Source organism: Pelobates fuscus, chromosome 8 (genome assembly GCF_036172605.1).
Source record: "Pelobates fuscus isolate aPelFus1 chromosome 8, aPelFus1.pri, whole genome shotgun sequence".
Classification (NCBI taxonomy): Eukaryota; Metazoa; Chordata; class Amphibia; order Anura; family Pelobatidae; genus Pelobates; species Pelobates fuscus.
Window position 1 is genome coordinate 72,190,053 of NC_086324.1, and position 20,615 is coordinate 72,210,667.

Genomic DNA, 20,615 nt, shown 5'->3' on the forward strand with positions numbered 1-20,615 from the left:
TTAGCCAACCCGGAACTCTTGTTACAGGTTGGATAACGATGCTACCAGAAATAGAGTTACAATTCTGGCAGCAGAGGTGTTAAAGGATCACTATAGTGTCAGGAAAACAAACTTGTTTTCCTGACACTATATACTCCTTAGGACTCCCCAACCCACAGGTCCCCCCTCCCTTGGCGCTGAAGGGGTTAAAACCCCCTTGCCTCCCGCGCCGACATCAGCTCCAGAGTGGAGCGGAATGCACGGTATGAGCTGCGCACGCATTCACAGTCCATAGGAAAGCATTTTTCAATGCTTTCCAATGGACGTTCTGCAGCGTTGCAGAAGTGCCTCTAGCGGCTGTCAGGAAGACAGTCTGAAACTGCTATGTTTACATCTGAAGGGTTAAAACCTGGGGGGGGGACCTGGCACCCAGACCACTTCATTGAGCTGAAGTGGTCTGGGTGACTATAGTGTCCCTTTAAACCTCAGTTTCATAGTGAAATGCTGCAAACACAGACTCCATGAACCATTACACTTTAAATCAATGAAGCTACCACGGTGCTTGGAGTAACACTTTAATAATGCAGATAACAGAACTAAAAAGTTGCAGGAAAAAAACAATTTACAGCAAAGTGATCTAAAAATAAGTTTGCCTATCTGAGGCCTCACTTTATTTGATTCAATGCGGTTAGAAAAACTTTCTGAATGATTTATGTACAGAAGTCACAATTACAGTCTATGGGGATAAACCATTTGGAAAGCATACTAAAGGCCTCAGTATGTTAACTTAATAGACCTAAAATATGTTCAATACTCCTAGTGTAGGCAGTCACTGTGAGACAAGCAAAAAAATATCAGTGAGAATAAAGCCATTAGTGAAACTTTTCGCACTGTGTCAAGCACACTTTGAGCGGGTTCTTTTTGGCCGCTTCTACTGAATATGGTACATTCAAACATGTCAAAGAATTGTAAATGTTATTCTTGTAACAATGTCTGTAATAATTCTTAAGCAAGATAACTACAACTTCCAAAAACCCCTGCTGCACATGAAGACCAACAAGAATTTATGGGATAAGGCGAGCACTAGAAAATTACCATATATAGGTTGATTATTCGCTGGTCTGGGAAATGCTTACTACAGAACCATCAAAGTCATCTGTTTTATGGGTTGTTTTTTCCACCTGTTGCTATTTTTGCATAGATACATACCGATATATTTATATATATATTTAAATGTATCTATAATGCTTGGAAGAAACAAAAAACACCTTTTAAATTAGCACTATTCACAAGCAAAAGAGCATTTCTAACATTTCAGCAACCGTTTGCACTAGGAAGTTATATCCGACCTCCTAGATACTTCAATCGTTCTGAAGGAGAAGCATCCATACTATTAATTTTGCAGGCACGACTATCAAAACATATCATGTTTGTTTATATGCATAGTGGTTTTGTTATTTGTTGGTGACCTACTAGATATAAAAAAATATATATATTCATTTATTTGGGGTTTACCGAAAAAAAGCTTCTAAAAAGCTGCAGTTCTTTGTCTAAATACTTTGCAAGCCCTCCGCTTCTAACACCGCCCAGACTTTCAAAACAGCTCAATGAGAAGTCTTTACAAGGTAGGTGTTTTGGGCAATTGCTGCCCCTGAAGTTAGCGCAGTTGAGCTAAATAAACCAGGAAGTAGGATTAAACTAGCGCCCCCTCCCCCATGAAATTTGTCTTTATTGATATTTAATATCTTGTCTTCCTTGTGTTGGATCTCAATATCTGGGAGCAGCCCTTTTGATCTCCACTGTCCATGATGTCCCCAATTTGTCGTTCTGTGGGATTTATTTTACTTATGGATTGTGAATTATAGGTTCTGAAACAGGTCCTAGTTTTAAACCCAGATATAAGCTATGTAAAAGGAAAGTTAGTACCTGTATTCTTTATGTATTATATGTCTCTGAGGAAAGAAAAAAAAAATATTCAGATAAAAAGATATTCAGACATAGGAAGTTATTTAAAAGCAGATTAGAGAATGTGGATTTTTGGTGACAGGGCAGCTGTAAGCAAAGGCTGCTGCTGGGTGGTTGAATAAAGATCTTATTTTAACAGGGATGATCTAAGCATTGGGGTAGATGACTAATTACTTTTCCAATTAAAAAATAAAAGAGGTTGCACATTTGTAGACATGAGGGAAAGGAAGTAGTTACATGCCAGTGATCCGTATCTCCCCACCAGACCCTGAGCTAAACTGAGCCAGGCAGACGAGAAGACAGGAAGGTTATGCTTTGCTGTGAAAACCACACACATTTCCTCCCAACTATTTATCTGGGACAACCAGAAAATTCCACAAGAGATGCATTTGAAATGAACACATTGAGCCACTTAATGGGGGGCCCAGCATTCCAAACCAGGCAAAATTTCTCCTACATGTGGGCATGAGTGACGTGAGCAGAGATAGCCTCAGAATTTATGGCTCTGCTTGGAATATGACAGAGGCAGCAGCCACTTATGCTCAAACAAGAAAATAAATGTATTGAATGCATCAAGTTACATTTTTAACGTTTTCTTGTTTCGTTTTTTTAAACTACACATTCATATTTAAAGGGGCACTAAGTAACAAACACTACAGATCATTGTAGTGGTTATTCTGCTTTTCGTTTAATACCAAAATTTTGCAAGAATGGTTTCATATAAAAAGAGGGGTGTCTTTTTCGTGCCTAGGGACCACCCCCAACCCTAAGGATTGAGGAATTAGCATTGCATTGCCAAGTTTGTCCAACCAATGCCAATGACATTTTAGAAGAAATTTCATTGATCATGCAGAATGGTTAAGTCTGTATCATCACTACAGTCTACGTGGTTTAATATTAAACCAAAATATAGTGTCAGGGGATTCTAGGCATCATAACTACAGTGAGTTATAGTGGTAATGTGGCTTGTAAGTGTCTACATACAGACAGTCTTGAGGGGAATAAGCTTTGTTACCGTATTTTTCGCTCCATAAGACGCACCTCACCATAAGACGCACCTAGTTTTTAGAGGAAGAAACCCAGAAAAAAAATATTCTGAACAAACTGTCCCATAGTGTTTCTTACTATGGGACAGTTTGTACAGAATATTTTTTTCTCCCCTGTCCCATAGTGTGTCCCCCCTCCCATAGTCTTCTCCTCTCTCCCATAGTCTTCACCCACCCCCTCCCCATAGACTTCACCCACCCCCTCCCCATAGACTTCACCCACCCCCTCCCCATAGACTTCACCCACCCCCTCCCCATAGACTTCACCCACCCCCTCCCCATAGACTTCACCCACCCCCTCCCCATAGACTTCACCCACCCCCTCCCCATAGTCTTCACCCACCCCCTCCCCATAGTCTTCACCCACCCCCTCCCCATAGTCTTCACCCACCCCCTCCCCATAGTCTTCATCCACCCCCTCCCCATAGTCTTCATCCACCCCCTCCCCATAGTCTTCATCCACCCCCTCCCCATATAGTCTTCATCCACCCCCTCCCCATATAGTCTTCATCCACCCCCTCCCCATAGTCTTCATCCACCCCCTCCCCATAGTCTTCATCCACCCCCTCCCCATAGTCTTCATCCACCCCCTCCCCATAGACTTCATCCCCCCCCCCACAGACTTCATCCACCCCCCCACAGACTTCATCCACCCCCCCACCCCCCCATAGACTTCATCCACCCCCCCACCCCCCCATAGACTTCATCCACCCCCCCACCCCCCCATAGACTTCATCCACCCCCCCCCACCCCCCATAGACTTCATCCACCCCCCCACCCCCCCATAGACTTCATCCCCCTCCCCCCCCCCCCCCCATAGACTTCATCCCCCTCCCCACCCCCCCATAGACTTCATCCCCCTCCCCACCCCCCCATAGACTTGATCCCCCTCCCCACCCCCCCATAGACTTGATCCCCCTCCCCACCCCCCCATAGACTTCATCCCCCTCCCCACCCCCCCATAGACTTCATCCCCCTCCCCACCCCCCCATAGACTTCATCCCCCTCCCCACCCCCCCATAGACTTCATCCCCCTCCCCATATTCTTCTCTCCCATACTGTCCCATAATTACTTACCTGTCTTGCAGCGTTGGCCGGCAGCACAGGGCGCACCGCGGTAGTGGAACTTGAATTTCATGTTCCGGTTTCCGGCGGGACTGAAAGGAAGTGCGCACAAGCTGAGTGCACACTTCCTTTCAGTCCCGCCGGAAACCGGAACATGAAATTCAAGTTCCACTACCGTGGTGCGCCCTGTGCTGCCGGCCAACGCTGCAAGACAGGTAAGTAAAGCTTCATATTCGCTCCATAAGACGCACAGACATTTCCCCTCACTTTTGAGGGGAAAAAAAGTGCGTCTTATGGAGCGAAAAATACGGTAATTTGTTTCCATAATGCCTCAGCAGTATTACTTGTTTGTATGTAAACTATACTAGAACAGTATATATATATATATATATATATATATATAAAGAACATACATATAAAACACATGTATACGTATAAATTATGCACCCAAAATGACATAACTACAGACATATGAGGGATGATCCCCAGATAACCTTATCAAAGGCAATTGCTACCAGACAATATGCTAGCTGTGGTTAATAAGGCACCATCTACAAACCACCACCATCACAGAGACCATCATATTCTCCTGTCCGTTGTTCGCACCCGTACGGCCAACTCACGCTTGCAGGACTTCGCACGGGCAGCTCCCTTCCTATGGAATAGCCTGCCTATCGCCATCAGACTCTTCCCTAGTCTTGCATCTTTTAAGAAGTGCCTTAAAACCCATCTCTTTAGGGAAGCTTATGGCATCCCAGAGTAACCTCTACCTTACATACCTGTCTCTTGCTCTCTCCTAAAGGGCAGCACTCTACTCTCTCCTATCTCCTCCAGCTCTGCCTCACTCCCACATTATTTGATTGCGAATTCCTGTCCTATTGTGTTTTACACCCACCTCCTATAGAATGTAAGCTTGTTTGAGCATGGTCCTCTTCAACCTATTGTTCCTGTAAGTTGTCTTGTAATTGTCTTATTTTTAGTTAAATCCCCCCTCTCTTAATATTGTAAAGCGCTACGGAATCCGTTGGCGCTATATAAATGGCAATTATAATAATAAAATTCACAGCATTAGTGGTCCTCTAAATGCTTGACTACAAGATCAATTCTAAAGAGAAACAATACCCATCTGGAAAACGAAGACTAGAAGCCAAGATAAAGGCAACACATAAGGAAGTTAGGAAGCAAGACCAACTTCTCAGAGGTGGCAAGTTCAAGTAACCATCAAATGTGGCATATATCAAAGTCATGTGCTATCCCTGATGCTGTTCTGCATAAACCTTAAGTCCCATTTAGACAGATCACCATGAAAAGAGGATTCAGATACAGGGTCAAGAGTACCATCAGCCAACTCATCTACATAGATTACATCAAGCTGTATGCCAAGAATAAGTGGGATGTGAATTATCTAATCTACTTAACTTGGATACACAACAAGATCATCAAAATGTCATTCAGACTTAATAGGTGTCGGCAGATCATAGCAAAAAGAGGGAAGATGATCAAGACTGAAGGAGTTGTAGCGTCAGAAGGTCAAAGAGGAGACGGAGAAAACAGCTGCAAGCACCTGGGTATACAACACATGACAACCCTGAGGAAAAGGCGAGGAGGACAGCAACAGCCTCCAGAGAGTCAGACACGTCTTGAAGTTCCAGCTCCTTGGCAAGAACAAGATCCACGCCATCAATACATATATTAACAGGTATCCAGCAGCACCAGCTCATTGGCTGAACGCATCAGTTGAGTTCCGCTAGCAATAAACCTTGCATCCCCAATTTACAGGCTCAACGTCCTACTACTCTCGTTGGGCAGATTTAAACTAGGCATAGTAAGATGTCACTGTTTGATTAGGGTGGTGTTCCTGATTTGCTGCTTATGACTGCCATTTCTCTCTTGGAAGGCAAGGTAAAGGAGGCATTTTTACTTCCTACTTTGCGGTCCTTACGACTTGTGAGTAAGCTGTACACACGCCATCCAATTTTCAACTCTTCAAGACAATTAGACGCATTACTGCGTACATTTGCAGTCAGCAGTCTGGAAGAAAGCTGTGCAACTTCTTGCCTGATGTGCGCCTTTAAAGTAAGTAGTACACTTGCTCTTGATTTTACCAGATAAAATTAAATAAGGTATGGTAAATGCTGGCAAGTATTTATTTTTAGAAAAGTAATCAAAATAGGAGTGAAGGAAAGTAAAATGCATGCAACCTTTTTAGTGCTGAAAATTAATATAAACAAAAGAAAAACAAATAAATATTTATATACAAATATAAATATAACCGTAAGGTCGAAACGTTGATCTTTTTTGATTACATTTAATACACTTATTTACACTTTGGAATCCAGTGAGTGTTCTCATTTATTATTTGGGATATATCCTCTGGGCTGTGCAGTATCTTGGTATATTTACATTTAATTTTCTTGCTGATTCAGGATGAGTGCCAGACATACAATCAGATATCACTTGCACAAAAATGAGAAGTTTAAGGCACCTGCCATATGGTCACATGGGAAGCTCATAAATGTAAAGCAGTAATCCAGCAGAATTAGCCCCACAAGCGGAAGAAGAGGATACCAAACTACATCAACTGATCTCCCAAATATCTACTTAGAAAGCACGACCCCAAAGCCTAGCTAGCTGACAATCCGTAACCGTACTTTCCTTGGATCAAAACAAAAACCATACATAAATGCATTTTGAAAAATCATTACTATAGTAAATGCACAAAGAGAGTTATCACACAGCCATACATGTTACTGTTTAAGATAAATCAGAAATTCAAACTGGATTTCAAATTTTAGGCCCAATGGAATTAAGAATACTTCCAAAACAACTATTTTGGACTGCAATTTGCTTTGATAATTCATATTTTGCTGAAAAATCCTGAACATTCACATTTAAGACATCTTGTCGCAGTAAGACCACTAGAAAATTACCACACTGTGGCCCCACGTTCAATTTTTTCTTTTTACACATTTGCGTGTAAACTGTACAGAAATCCTAGAAAGCTCGAGGTCAGAAAGCCATATTCTGAGAACTGCAATGAAACATTTCTTCGAAATCTGCATTAGGTATATTCTCAAGCTCTCAGCACACAATAGAGTCACAAATTAATTTTTTCCCCATCTGGATGATTATGAATTCTGCCAGGCAGAGCTTGAAATTGCTACCAAACAATTTGCAGAATTCTTATGCTTTTGGTGGGACAAATTAAAGGAGTGTTCTAGTTTATTTTTTCCCCAAAACCAAATATCCAACTATACGTTAAAGGGATACTATAGACCTCAAAACAACTTTACCTTAATGAAGCAGTTTTAGTGTACAGATTAGTGGTTTCCAAACCAGTCCTCAAGGCACACCTACATGTCCAGGATTTAGGGATTACCCAGTTGTGTCTAAGGTGTTTTTAAAAAGAAAAAACACCTTGATAAAATTGGGTAATCCCTAAATCCGGAATTGGTAGGCGTGCCTTGAGAACAGATTTGGAAAACACTGGGATAGATCATGCATCTGCAGACTCACTGTTCAATTCTATGCAGTTTAGTAGGTAAATCACTTGTTTCTGTCCATGCTGCCCTAGCCACACCTCACCTGGCAATTTCTGACACAGCCAGCATGAAAAGATTTAAATCAATCAGTTAGATGTTTTAGAAGATTTTATCTCCTGCTCTGTAAATTGAACTTTAATCACACACAGGAGTCTCCTGCAGGGTCTATACGGCTATTGAACAAGCATGAGAAGAGAAATTCTAAACTAAACAGAATGTGCCAAAAGGGAACCTAAATATCTAGGTTTATGACGGCTGTGCAAGTCACATACAGCGAGGTGTGACAAGGGCTGTATAAACAAAGTTATTTAACTCCTAAATGGCAGAATTGAGTGGTTACACTGCAGGGGTATTATCTATATACACTAAACCTGCTTCATTAAACTAATGTTTTCGTGCCTATAGTATCCATTTAAGAAATAAAAGTAAAATACATGTGAACGATTTGCTGGCACAGATTTTAGGATTTGCTTCATACACCAATCTTTCAAGACACAGCCTGGCACATGATACAAATTACCCTGACACAGACACAAGGATGCCATGCATGTGGAAAAGTGTGTACGCGGAGGGAACATGCCCAATGGATAAATCTGGTGACCAAATTATCAGTGCTGCGGCGACAAGTGTGATTTACACTATCCTCAGTTGCACTCCATACTCTAGTTATAGGTTCAACTGCATGTCGTGAGATGAGGGAATGTGGAACGGACAACTGAAAAAATAATTTTTATTCTATATTAATAATCATATTTGGGGTTCAAGTGGTCCTGCTCTGATTAGTTAACTTTGTTCTCATCAGGAGTACAAGAATTCAAACATAATTCTAGTCAGCACTAATAAATGCCCAAAACTGAATGCAGAATTCATAAGCGTCTGTTAATAAAATAGTAAAATGGAAGTTGTGGTACTGAAATGTCAGTTAAAGGACCACTATAGGCACCCAGACCACTTCAGCTCAATGAAGTGGCCTGGGTGCCAGGTCCCCCTAGTTTTAACCCTGCAGCTGAAAACACAGAGAAACTGCTATGTTTACACTACAGAGTTATTCCAACCTCTAGTGGCCGTCTCCCTGAGAATCTAAAATAATCTAAAAGTGAGAATCTAAAGAGAAATTCAAATTTAAAGGAGCACTATATTGTCAGGAATACAAGCATGTAACACTAAAGTGCCTTTGTGGCTGTTAAGGTCCGGCTTACCCTAGCACTGTAAAGTTGATTTTACTCAGCTTTTTTTCCCTTGCCACAGCTGGTTCCGCCTCCATGGCTAGGATCATCAATTTTGAGGAACAAAGCCAATCCAGTGTTTTTCTATAGGAAAGCATTGGGAGGCTATTGTGCATGTGTGGAAAAACACCACACTGCGCCAATCAGCATTTCCTCATAGAAATGGGATTGCAAGATCTCTACTCCATGGTCTGCAGCTCTGCACCCGGCGGAGTTGCGGACCGGAGGTGCTGGCAGACTACATGGAGGGGCTCCGCACCCAGTGGCATACAGGACAAGCCGCCGGGCCCTCTTTTAGTGTCAGCCCTCGGTGATGGGCCGAGGAGCCGACACTTCAATCAGTCCTGTTAGCGACCAGTTTCGTGAACTTGTCACATTTTAGTAACAGGTTTGGGTGAATCGGCTGAATCCCACCACTGAGTGTAAACACTGCATTTGGTCTGAAAATGCAGTGTCTACACTGAAAAGCCAGCAAGAACAGACTATAGACACCAGATCCACTGCCAATTCCAACCCATTTAGGAGATATACATAGACAAAGTAGGAAAAGCTTTAGGAACTACTTTGTCTCTGTATATATCCTCCGACCAACTTTCTTTATTTACACAAGGCAGAGCTATAGTCAATTGGTTGTCTGTGGAGGATCCCACGCAGGCCTCAATGCACAAAAGTACAGCAGTGACATTAGCTCTGAATAGGACCTCGCCGGATCAAGATGGTGGCACCCACACGGGACAGGTTTAGCCAAGTGAACTCACCTTTACCTGCCTCCTTTGTTCACCGGACTACCAATTGGTGACAGTGTCGCTTTAAGCTATAGTTGTTTTGGTGACTATAGTGTCCCTTTAAGGTCTAAAATAATGAATTCGAAAAGAGCTCTAGGCAAGCTATAATTCCAGTTTGGCTACTTTTGCCATACATTTTAAATTCCCTTTTGTCAATTTAGTGAATAAACCTATTTTTGGTAAAGTCCATAAAATAAGAACTGAGAGCCCTACAAAGGTGGAATTTTTTTCTTTTGCACTAGGGTCATTGCAAGACACAAAAATTCCATTTAATATTGCTCAGGAAACTAATGTTTAGAAACAGAAAAGGAGCTGGTATAAGTACCAATGCTCTGATATTATTTTGTTCTAAAATTGATGACCTTCTAATAAGTTTATTTCCCCAGACACCGGGCTACTTGTTATTGTTCCAAACCGCTGATGCTCTTACTAAAAGAGAAATTGAATTACCTTCTAAAAACTTGCGAGCCACATAAACATTAAGCTAAAAATCATGTTTATATGAATAAACCATCTGTGGTTGTTACCCAGGGATCCTATAGAAGGGTTCAAAGGATACATATAGGCATACATTAGCAGCACTTCTGTGTGAATACAGAATTCATATTTTGTGTAGATTTGTATAATTGTTTTGCATTTTTGCAACTGGGTTTCCAAAAACTGGAAAATTTACGGGCTTTTCTAAATTCTTGTACTTGCTACATTCAATATTTTGAAATGCTATTTGCAATCTGTGTTGGTGTCACATCTCTATTCTTCAAAGCTGGCAAACTTCAGGTTTCGCCCCAGTGATTTACACACAAACCACAGACACTTTGTTGTTTGACCTGAAAAAACACTGTGGTTTCTCTCAAGAAGATACGGTCATAGTATTTTCACAACCACTGTAACACATAAGGCCACAAGGTCAAAACAAGCAAACAGGCTACACATTGCCCAGGTACAAATCTGATTGCAGTGTGTTAAATAAATGTTAACCTCCATCCAAGGGTTCTCGCTATGCACTCACACATTTTAACACTGCACAACTTTCTTCCATGACTTGGCTATCATTCTAATGATATCCAAAAGAGAGAGGGTGGGCTTAAAGGAACATTATAGTCATTAGAACTCCAGTTTATTAGTCGTAGTTCTGGTGTCTACAACATATCCCTGCAGGCATTTTCATGTGAATACTGCCTTTTCAGAGAAAAGGTAGTGTTTACATTACTGCCTAGGAACACCTCTAGTGGGAACATCTCAGACAGCTACTATAGGTGCTTCCTTGGTCAGTGCTGCCCAGTGTGCAGCATTGACATCCAGCGTCTCCACGCTCTGCATGGCGAGGCTGAACTTTCCTATTAGAGATGCATTAATTCAGTGCATTTGTTTGAGGAGATGTTCATTGACCAGGGTGGCGTTTGGATCAAGCCCATGGTCCACCTCCTTGGCTGAGATCATTAGAATTGGCAATTTAAGTCAATTCAATGATTTCCTATGGGAAATTATTGTGATTGGCTGATATCAATTCTACATAGGAAAAATACATAGACGTAGAAAATAGACCCTACTTTGTCTCGGTATATCTTTTGATTGGGTTGAAAATTTCAGTGAAATTCCAAAACAGTCCATATTAATATTTCATAAAAAATTTCACTTTATGAAATACTAATTTTGCAGGGGTGGATGGGGGTGGGGCGGGTGACAGTGCCGCTTTAACCAATGAAGCAAGACTCCAGTATAAGCTCAGTATTAAAGTGATACTACAGGTATTAACATAACTTTAGCTTAATGAAGATGTTTCAGTGTACAGATCATGCCCCAGCAGTCTCACTGCTCAATTGTCTGTCATTTAGAAGTTAGAACATTTTTTTTTATCTAGCCCTAGCCATATCTTCCTGCATTGTGATCTACACAGTTTTCCTATACACTTCATGTAAAGAGAGATCTAATGTTTAAACTTCCTTTATTGCACATTCTGTTTGATTTAGAATTCTGATCTCCCACTCTATTAAAGGTACTCAGAACACTGCACCTCAATGAAGTGGTCTGTGTATAGAGTCCCTGTCCCCGTAACCCTGCAACATAAAACATTGCAGTTTCAGAAAAACTGCAATAATTACAGTGCAGGGTTTAATTGTGTAACATTGTTCTGTTACACCTTCTGTTGCTTTTTTTTTTTTTTTTATGAATGAAGCTAGTCAAACCTATGCATGTTAACAGCTACAGCAAATGATATCTCCAGTTGATCTATGATGAAGCTTGTCAGAGGTAAGTGCTTGTATGTTATGCAGTCTAGTGAACAATTGTAAAGCCTGGTCTGGGAGCCTACAGGGACTCTTTAAATTCACATTGATACACCCCATGGCTGTCACACAACGGGTTATGGTACTTCTTGATGGTTTAGCTCAATGGAGTTGCCCAGAGCATCTGATTTTCAAAAACTTCTGAATGAGTTACATTGAGAAGTTTGTTATTGAACAGCTACAGAAAGTCTATGCTGGGGAAAGCGAGTGCTTGCAAAACCTGCAAGCGGGATTTGACTATACGCCCAATGACAAAATGCATAATTAGATGCAGACGTGTTTTTATTGGGGTATGTCTACTAAGCAGTATTTTTCTTCTATTTGTGCAGTGGAGTGTCCTATTAATATCAACATTTTCTTTAAGGAAAAAAAAAAAAAAACCATTAGCTGCTATAAATACTCCAATCCAAGCGCTTGCACACAAATGTTTTGCATTTTAAAATGTTTCCCATCATCGGTTTGGTAAATGGGGTATGTGAATAATCGCCAGAACAAAGCTGGACCCCCCAAGTCAGACAGAGGCGTTAAAATTCAACATTAATGATTCTTTTGATTCAAAAAGCCTTGAGTCAGGAGTTGTGGTGTTGCTAAGGTTACATATTCACTCACAGCAATTCTTATCAACATGCCGAATTTTTAACATATCTTTTTACATATTTTTAACCATGAGGTTTCTGCAAGCTCTACAAAATTAACACTTTTCCTCAGCAGAAGACCGTTGATGGTAAATTTATCAGCAGGTAAATAAAGCTTAAAAAGATAAAAATCTTACAGTAAAGTCTAACAGCACTCTCCAGCTCACGTTTCAATTGTGTTTATTCACAAAAACGAACTGTAGTGATATGAAATCAGAAATTTAGCAAATAAATGTTCTTTCGGAAAAATGTGCCAGTTCCACTACTTGACTACTTTAACCTCAATTTTTCAATTCAGTTTTCAATTCACTAAAATCTGGTGTTTAGTGAATAAAATCCCCCAGAAGTAGACCGTTTAGATTTCCTCCTCATTTAGGTCTGTTCAATCACTCAGCCCTTTTGAATAAAAATAAAAATTAAAAAATCAACTGGATCGAGATGGCTGGATATCTTTAACCCCATATGCTCAAGAGGGCCTGGAGCTAAGAATGAGGGGATTCACAACTTGACAGTTCATAACATGCCAAGCTGGTGGGTCACAGGTTGCCCAACCTTTATATGGGAGAAGAGACTTGCAGGCATTGTGTGAAGCAGAGAGAAGTGGAACCAGAACAATTAATCAGAGCACAGAGGGAGGGAGACTGAACTAGAAGCAACACATCAAACCTACTAAAACATTTATATTCCCCATTAGCAGGGGAGTGGGGAGGGATAAGAGGAAGGTTCATGGCTTGTATTTCCTTCTCTGGGAAAAGAGATAGCCCCCATCAATCCCCCACCCGTGGCTGCCAGGAACAGGGCTTAACCCATAATGTAGTCCATAACAAATATAATACAATTCTAAAGCATGTTTATTCACAGATTTAATCAGCAGAAAGCGGGGTCATGATGGCAACAGAAAAGCCATCGCAAGTCAAACACATGGAACATTTTCAATGTGTAAAGTGTGCATTTAAAATATATAACACATGCAAAATCCACATCTGTACGAGCGCTGTGTTGCAGATTGCCGAAATATCAGCTTTAACTGGCATATGCTACACATGTACACAGAAGCTTATCAGAGCTGAGCTGGGTAGTGGATGCAAACTGGAGAAATAATCTCTCCAGGTACTGACTATGTAACACAAGCTTGGGGCTGGATTACATAAGGGAACAGAGGCCAGATACCTTTTAAAACAGTGATCTCATCATTCACCAAAGGATTCCTGTCAATGTACAGTGTGTGTGGGTGGAGAGACCAGTTAACTCTTTCACAGACACATGCAGTGAGTGGGTGGGGAAGGATTTCAACTTTCAGTGTCGGGCACACAGAATGTGTTTATTATTGATGGGGTGCATTAATGCTATTTGCAACGTTAAAAGGTTTTCCTCTACTGAAATTGGTCCGTAATAAACTCATTCACCGGGGTGTGGTTTTCTTCCATTGTAAAAGCAAAAATAGCATTCATTATATGTATACAAACATACATTTACATACAACTATACAAACAAGAACTGAACAAATGACTGCCAATAGGCAAAAAAATGAAAAACAAAGCCATGATATAGTAAAGTAAAATAAAATGTTTCCTTTTATCTGTAACTGCCGTGCTTTCAGTTATACAAGAACATTTAAAACACACAATATTTATTTAATTAAAAAAAAGGAGGTGGGGGGGAGCTTAAACCTTTCAATGTGAAATAATCATATTACCAGCTATCCTGTCCAGATTGGTAGTCAGAACTTACCATTTCTATTCTATCACCACTTTCTGTGCTACCCATGTGTACCCTGGGCAAGGCATATATACAGGAACTATACAGGCAAAGCATGGACGACTGGCTATGGGTTGCGTACATATTTCCACATGTGCACAGAGCCGTGTAAAATATTAGCATATATAATCCCCAAAACATACCTGCACACAAACTGACACAAGCCTGGAACTAATCCAGGAATTGGAAGGAATAGTATGAATCCATTTCTTCTGATTGATTAAACTCGGTACGATTTCAAATCTGTGACAGTATTTATTCCATAAATACACGCAATATATCGAGCAAAGTATTAAGAAGATCCTATAACAGCTCCTGTGTCATACACAAAAATATAACCAATAAGGAGAAATCAGTTGCCTGTCTATGATAAACAGAGCTTCTACCGTTCAATGTTACTTGTCACAGACAGGCAGAGATGACACATTTGCAACATTGATGCACATGCAGGTTACAGCCCTAATTCATTTATATACACAAAGACTCCGCTTTCATCACTTTAAACATGAAACAATACAGCTGATCACAAACACCACAAAGAGAGGTATAGGTCTGACTTACAAACAATCTATTGGCACTCGAGATGTCTTCTCATAACCGAGCTCCAGAGACTGAAGAAAAACAGAAGCATTGGGAGCCTCAGGCTCAGTGTATATATCATGTACCGTGCTAAGGATAAATCCGTGTGAGCACAGAGCTGCCTCTTGCCGTCTGCTGTGCTGCAGAGCAGAGTTGTATGTTTCACAAGGCAGAGCTGCTGGATTGGCTGGCTAACTGAGGAGGGCTGGACAGAGAACAGAGCTCAGAGCTTACGGAAACTTAGAATGTATATCAACAGCTAGGAGAGCAAGCAGCTCGATGCAATGCTGGAGTGCTATATAGCATCACTGCACTGCCTTATAATAACCAAGCGCCTCTAGCAACCTATCATTCCAGGAAAGAACCCCTAACACCAAGCTTTCATTCAGGAAGCAGCTTTTAAAGCAACATTTCCTCAGAAACACCACTGACATAATGACACTACGGCCCCATTAGAAGAGCGCAATTGAGCACAATTTGCAAAGATAGAGAAAATATGCTATTTATTGATGATACAGAGACTAAGCTTGGACATATGCACATTCTCCTGAACTACAAACATGACAGACATTCCCTGTACAAGTATTCTCAAACACAGACATTAGCAAAAGTACAAAAATAGCCTCATTGGGGTCACCATCTACCATAACCCGGACAGATACAACAGAAATCAGGAGCCCACATCACTATTCTCACACATTCATCATTGAACAAACTGGGGGTCTATGGAGGAGTCCACAGGGATGCTGTGAGATGCTATCAAACGCTTTCTATTCCAGGACATACCTGAAAATGAGAGAAATCCCAAAGTATTCTCCTGATAAAATAGTATACAAATAAATGCCACAGAGTGCAAAAAGATTTAGGTTTCTACCAATTTCTCATGTGATGACTGATGGAAAATGGCAAGATGTGGCAGCTTCTCTTTGCCGTTTTTTTGTAGTTGAATTTTGTCAAAATATGGCAATGTTTTTCCGGGCTAAAAGGACAGAGGAGGCGCTGCGCTCGGACCACTTCATTGAAATTGACTAGTCTGGGTGCCTTTAGTGTACATTTAAATTAAACCCCAATCTAGTTTATATGGGCTTTTCAAAAAATATTGTTTTTATTCATTAAACTGGAAATGTCAGAAATAGACCAGAGACTAGCATATTTTACACTTAAAGATTTGCATTGAAAAAAATCTCAAATCACAACTCCCTGACAATTACCAGGTCAGTCAACAACCATATTCACTTATGAATCCACATAAAAAAACAGGACTGGCAAAAAAAAAAAAAAAAAAAAAAACCCTCAATCATGCATACAGTGATTTTGCACACCAAAATTGCAGGAAAATGTATAGATAAAATGTCACTATTGTGTACTGCAAAATCTTTAAATTATTTATAAAATCAGTGTTGCGGTGAGATTCTGCCCAGAGATTAGAAGAATTGTAATGCCCATGTCCAGTCACGTAACGACTTGACAAAGGCCTAAGTGCATAAGTAGCAAAATTGGTTGATTAACAACAAGCTAATTAAATAAGCCCTAAACCTCTGTAAAACAAACAAATCCAAAAGGCAGGGTTGGCTGCACTCCATTTCAGTTTCTAGCATTATATTGCATACATTTACAAGAGAGGAAAATTTTACTAGTTTATAATGAAAATAAATAGAATGGTTGCTCTCAAATTAAAGGGACACTCCAGATCCCTAAAGCACTTAAAGGGACACTATAGTCACCAGAACAACTACAGCTTAATTTAGTTGTTCTGGTGAGTATACTGCTTTTTCAGAGAAATGGCAGTGTTTACATTGCCCCTAGGGACACCTCCAAGTGGCCACTCCTTAGATGGTCACTGGATGGGCTTCCTGGCTCAGGGTTGCACAGTAAGCAACCCTGACATTCAGCGTCCCCACGCTCTGAATGTCTGAATTTTGCTCACAGAGATGCATTGATTCAATGCATCTCTATGAGGAGGCCCTGATTGGCCAAAACGGCATTTGGCCCCACCCCCATGCTGAATTTAGCCAACCCAAGGTTTTCGCTATGGGAAAGCACTGGATTGGTAAAAAAAAAAAAAAAAACCCTGCCATTTTGATGATGTCACAAAGGGGGTGGAGCTGGCAGACCCGCGAGGTGCTGGAAATATGGCGAGTTTGAAACTTTTATAGGGGGGCAAAACAACTAAATAGTGGGTTAAACACTATATGGTCAGGAATACAGGTTTGTGTTCCTGACCGTATAGTGATCATTTAAGCTTGCTGAAAAGCTTTATGTGTAAGCTCATTGAGCAGGGCCCTCCACCTCTCTGTTCCTGTACGTCCAGTTGTCTGGTTACAATTACATGTCTGTTAGTCCACCCATTGTACAGCGCTACAAAATATGATGGCGCTATATAAATAATAAAATAATGTGTGAAGAGTGTGTCGATTTTTTAAACTGGAAATAGTGCAGATTTTAATAGTATGTCAAAAATATAAAATTACACTGGATACAATCCCTGGCTTTTCAAGCAGGCAACAGGTCTCGTTACTTGGTTTGTTTAGCTTATTTGCACTGAGCTCAAGAGGCAGCAATTGCCCAGAGCAACTACATTGCAAAGTCTGGATGGGGTTAGAAGATGAGAGTATGCAAACGTTGACTTCTAGGCATTAACCCCAAGGTTTTGGGGTGTCTAACTTTTATTCTAGAAACAGGAAGCCTCAGACAGGGACTGACGCTCTAAACCAGTGATGGCAAACCTATGGCACGCTGAGCCCTCTGTGGGCATGCGGCAATAGGTCGCCTGGGGTGGGGTGCTGGCGTCGGTTGACAGCAATACAGAGCAGGCACCTGCCTGCCCAAAACAGCAGGAGCCTACTCTTTTGTGTCGGGAGGACCTGGGGAGCGATCTGGAAAGCAGCTCTTCTGTCCTTCCACGAGCAGGCTGTGTGGAGCGTACAGCATTGCACGGGAGGACAGGAGAGCTGCAGCCAGAAACATACCACCAACGGACCACCAGGGCAGGCTGTGCCCCCCTCCTTCACAAAAGGTAAGAAGGGAGGGGTGATAAAGATTTTATGTCGGGATAAAAAAAAATAATAATACATTTGCTACCTGCAGCAGAAAACTGTAGGAGTTGTTTTTTCTAAACTTCAGTATTCAGGTCTAAGTGCCGCACTTTGAGGAAAATTTTTTGCATGTATTGCGGTTTGGGCACTCGGTCTCAAAAAGGTTCGCCATCACTGCTCTAAACCAATCAGATGCTTCCCATTCATAAAACAGTTTGAGGAACATTCAAGACATATTTATGAATGGGGAGCTACTGATTGGCTGAAAGCATCAGCTGACACTAACCCAATAAGCTGAGCCCCTGCCCAAGGCTTCCTGTTAAAAGCATCAGAGAGAAGCAGAAGGGGAGTGCTGGATTCAAGACTTTGGGGCTAAACCGTTGGTACTACTGGCTTCCATGGCGATTGCTCACTTTTAGTACTTTAAATCACTTCTTAGAACAAAACACTTTGATAAATCTTCCCCCTGTGTGTCCTTAAATGTACCTCCAGTTTTTACCTCTCTACAGGGTCACTCATGGAGATAGGAAGATATTAGTTGAGCTGGAGCACAGTTTTAGGTATGCAGGCATTAGGTATGCCTTATTATTTAGGCCACTGGTTACTTTTATTTTTTTTACATGAGCTCATACCTTCTTTACTTGGCATGAGCTTAGTGACCCATCCTTCAACTAAACATTTAACTCTAGGGCCTAATTTTTTTAAATGCAGTATACTTTATTAAAATACATTTCGCAAGACTCTTTAATTAGATCCTTCCCTGTAAAAAAAAAGTCTCCACACCACTGCAGAAATTTTGCTACTATAGTTTGTTGTGGGCACTTGCCTAGGGCCTGATGGATGGAGGTTCTTGTTTCAACCAGTGGAGACTCACTAAAATGAAATGGGGACACATTGGTCACAAACATATTTCAAATTTAAGGTCAAAACAGACAAACTAGAACATTTCTCCAAGTCAGCTATGCTCCCAGATCCTCTATTTTGGTCTTTAAAGGTTACTTCAATCATAACCACTACAGTCCATTGTAGTAATTATGATGTTAGGATTACCCATGCACTCTCTGGTAATGGTGCAACCTCTTACCTGGTCCTGATGGACAACTGGACTCTTCAGAGGTCGTTGTGCGTCTGTGGAACTAGGTTGGCACAGAATTGACATTAGCCAGCTAGGATCTTTTTGTATAGATTGCCCATGATCTGATGCCCAGGACTGGCAAAAAAAAAAAAAAAAAACCTAATTAATTCCCTTACTCCTAAGCTATCTACAGGGTGTTTGCCAAAAAATGGGCTGAATATTTGAATGTATTTGCGGTGTTTTGTTTAATGCAGTATTTACATATTTCCCTAAACAAATTGGGGAAAGAGGAGATGGCGGGTGGAGGATGTCCAGTATTTTTTTTCTTCAATGATCAATGCCTTTGTTGCAATGCTCATTACCTGGTAGATGAAGGAGCTATACAAACGATGTACGCTGTGCTAATTACATTTGGGAAAGCAAGCTTTAATGCAGTATTCTAAGTCACTGCTTATCATGCACAGCTGCACAGAATCACACTGTATGAAGGCAATACAGGACAGCTGTGTGGTCAGTCAACAAGAGTGTTCACTGCAGAGCCTGCATTGCCCAGGATTACCAGCTGCTATCTGCATTTCCCTCCAATTTCACAGCAGCTGCTCTTCTGACAGTCCCAATTTTAGAAGTGAGGAGGTGGATCCTGGTAACAACTGCTATCTAATCCCACTCTGCACAGATCAATTACCTGCACAATAGGTCCTCCTTTGTTTGTATCAGCATCCACTCTATAAATAACCTTAAAAACACACACTGTCACAAACCATACACAAACAGCCCAAGGAGATGCCAAGACGGAGCAGCCCTGGCCAAGTCTGCAATATTAAAACATTATTAATATCAATGTATTCCTACTTGTAAAACTTGTCATAAAGTAAATTATAGTTACTTGTGTGTGTATGGATCGATAAATGTAAGTACGGTAGTAATTTTACATAAAGACATATAGAAGCATATACTTTGATCTTCTGATACCTCTGAAATTTTCATTTAGCTTGAATCTTTATAAAAAAAAAAAAAAGACCAAAGATGGTGCTAGCAGAACATATACGATTAAGTAAGGGCTATATATTTGCTGGTGTTTGGAAAATGGAAGTGCTAGAAGCAGCAACAGCTGATGGGAATAGGCATTTTGCTGATCAATGTACAAAGCCCATGACATGCTTACTGTACATGAGCAAGATAATACAATTATGTTTTGTACTCTTGGACATGTACGACAGCGAGACAGTTCCTGGCAGATATTTCCAAGAAAAGCTCAAGATTGGGCCAAAGTAGAGAAAGATGGTGGTGCTGATTATAGAGGGATTCAGGAAAGTATCTCTACCTTGCCCTTATAACTTCAGACACAAACATGGAAGCAGACACTTCCCCTTGGAAATGTTTGTTAAAAAATATTTTATTTTTTAAATATGCAAGTACACCACCACTTCAAAGATAATCTCAGCATATCAATCTATGCCTTTGTGTGTATTTAGAGACATGCAGTATAAGCTACACTGTGCCTGGGAAATCCAGAACATGTCATAAACCCTACCTTACAGTACACCATGGTACCCACACAAAAACAGCCATATTAATCAATAAGAAAAAGCCACACAGAGCACATTACTAATGCTGGCACGAACATTCGTGTGCAGGAG

At 40.9% G+C, this 20,615-nt stretch overlaps 1 protein-coding gene across 3 annotated transcripts in view; it reads right to left on the reverse strand.

The window, feature by feature from the left end:
- Positions 1-20,615, reverse strand: part of HDAC4 (histone deacetylase 4) — a 182,326-nt gene that overhangs the window by 82,850 nt on the left and 78,861 nt on the right. The window contains exon 1 of one of the 3 annotated variants that reach the window (XM_063430035.1): positions 14,848-14,982. The exons of the other annotated variants lie outside the window; for them this stretch is intronic. The gene's annotated coding sequence lies outside the window, so the exon portion shown is untranslated. Of the gene's footprint in view, positions 1-14,847; positions 14,983-20,615 lie in introns of those variants that run through there. 3 annotated transcript variants of the gene reach the window in all.